Source organism: Pseudophryne corroboree, unplaced genomic scaffold, assembly GCF_028390025.1.
Source record: "Pseudophryne corroboree isolate aPseCor3 unplaced genomic scaffold, aPseCor3.hap2 scaffold_385, whole genome shotgun sequence".
Classification (NCBI taxonomy): Eukaryota; Metazoa; Chordata; class Amphibia; order Anura; family Myobatrachidae; genus Pseudophryne; species Pseudophryne corroboree.
This window is the reverse complement of record NW_026970031.1, coordinates 372,300-374,799: the sequence shown is the minus strand read 5'-3', so window position 1 is coordinate 374,799 and position 2,500 is coordinate 372,300.

Sequence of the window (2,500 nt, the reverse complement as noted above, 5' to 3'; positions counted from 1 at the left end):
CGGCCCTCCCGTCCGCGGCGGGGGAGGCCCGGCGGGCGAACCCTTCCGTGCGGCCGCCTCGCCGGAGCGGGGGCGGCGCGCAGGGCCCTCTCCTGGGGCTTGCGAGGAGCGGCCGTCGGGGCTGGCCGCGTCCTCGGATCTCGATGCGACGCTCGTTCGGTTCCTGGGAAATCGTGTGCTCCGCCGGGGTCCGGGGGCGAGCGCCCTTCGCTGGGCGAGGGGGACGCTTCCCCGGCACCCCTGGCGGCGTCGGACGCCTGCGGGTGCCGGCGGACGGAGCAGACCGCGCCGCACGGGGTACGGGTGCGGGGCCCGCCCGGCTCCGGAGACCGGAGCGCTCGGGCGGACGCCTGGGGACCGGACGCCCTCTCCGGGCGGAGGGGTTCCGGGCGCGCCGTGGGCAGAGGGAGGGTCGGGTTCGCCTGGAGCCGGCCGAGACCCCTGGGTTCCGGCCGAGCGATCGTCCCTCCCCGCCGGGGCGCGGGGTGCCACATCGATCGGGTTGCGGAAATGGGAGACGTGGGGCCCTTCTCTCGCGTCAACCGCAGCCCTCCGTTTTCTCTTTTCCGGCTTGACTCTGTTCGCCACCTGTGATGCTCTCTGGCCGGTTCCCTCGGGCGTAGCGGGACGGGCGGCGCGCGCGACGCTCTCGCGGAGCGTCCTCCGACGCTTCCCCGGGCTCCTGGAGCCGCCTCCCGGCCCGAGGGGTGCCCGTCCGCACTCATCGGCTGAACTTCCGCGAATTGCAGTACCCGATTCGGCCCGCCGGGGGGCGCTGCCGCCGGGGGAAGAGGGGGACGGGCCGGGCCTGGCGCCGGGCTCCGCCGGACGCCCGGCGCTGCCCCGTCTCGGCCTCGGAAGGGGGAGTCGGGGGAACGGGAGGCCGGGAGTCCCGGAGAAAGAGAGAGAGAGAGAGAGAGAGATAGAGAGACCTCCGCGGTTCCGCCTTCGACCGCCGGGGGGCGCCGCGCACCCGTCCGCACGGGCCCGTCCCGGTGGCTCCCGGCAGGGCTCTCCCAAACCCTCTCCCAGGGCCCCGGTCCGGGAGCCCGACTGCGTCCGCTCTCCGCTTCCAGAGAGGAGGCTGTCGGACGGGGAGAGCTGGTACCGGGCTCCTGGAGCCCTGCCTGGGCAGCCTATGGAAGGGAGGGAGCCCTGGCCCTGCTGCTCTCCGAGCTCCGGCCCTGCTGCTCTCCGAGCTCCGTGCCTGCTCTGCCACGGGTCCTTTCGCAGGAGCTCCAGGGAAACGGGCTTTTCGGCCCCTGACAGAGTCCCGGCTCTCTCGCTCGCCTCGTTGGTACCTACTGATCCGGCGGAGGTGTTCTCCGGCGGGTAGCGACACGGACGGCCGAGGGCGCGCTTCACCCAGGCTTCAACCGTCTCCTCCCCGAGCCCCTGGAAGTGCAGCTGGGCCGCGGGCGCCCCGGTCCGCACTCATCTGCGAAACTTCCACAAATTGCAGTACCCGATTTGGCCCGCCGGGGGGCGCTGCCTCCGGGGGGAGAAGGAGACGTGCCCGGCCCGTACGTCGGGCTCCAACGGATGCCCGCCGTGGACCCTTTATAGGCCCCATCCTGGTCCTGCCATGCTGTTATCGGAGCTCCACGGCTATCTTGTCACTAAACCTTTCGTTTGAGCTCCAGGGCTTTTTGCTTTTTGTAACCCGGTTCCTGGAGCCCTGCCTGGGCAAAATCGGATGCAAGAAGGCCCTGCCCATGCTGATCTCTGAGCTCCGCGCATCTTCTGTCACGGGTCCTTTCGCAAAAGCTCCAGGGAAACAGGCTTTTCGGCCCCGGACAGAGTCCCGGCTCTCTCGCTCGCCTCGTTGGTACCTACTGATCCGGCGGAGGTGTTCTCCGGCGGGTAGCGACACGGACGGCCGAGGGCGCGCTTCACCCAGGCTTCAACCATCTCCTCCCCGAGCCCCTGGAAGTGCCGCTGGGCCGCGGGCGCCCCGGTCCGCACTCATCCGCGACACTTCCGCGCTGGAGTCCGACGCTCGCCGGCCGCGTCCCCCGGCCCGCGGGGGCCCGGGGGGAGGCCCGACGCGTGCGGGGGGAGGCGGCGGGCGGCGGGGGCGCCCCCGCGCCACCCGACGGCGCCCCCCGGTGGCCAGAGGCGGCTCGGAGCGAGACGATCGGGGGGGGACGGCGGCGCGTGACCCGCCCCGGCCCCCTTGGCCCAGCGGACGGGCAGGCGGCTCCCGGGCGCCCCCCCCGATCCCCGCCGCGGCGCCCCCCGGTGGCCGCCTGACGCCACTGCGGGGGGTGCAGATTCCGTGTGTCCTCTCGGATAAAAACAAAAGAAACGATTCCCGTCGGGCGAAAGTAAGTGGGACGCAGGGCCCCGGGCCCCGACGGTCCGCGCGCGCGGCGCCCCCCGCTGGCCGGTCGAAGGGAGGACAAAAATAAAATGAAAAAAATTTCAAAAAAGCACTCGCCCCAAACAGACGAAAGGTACCCGGTCCGCCCGGATGAACCCTCCCCCGTGTCCCCGCCGC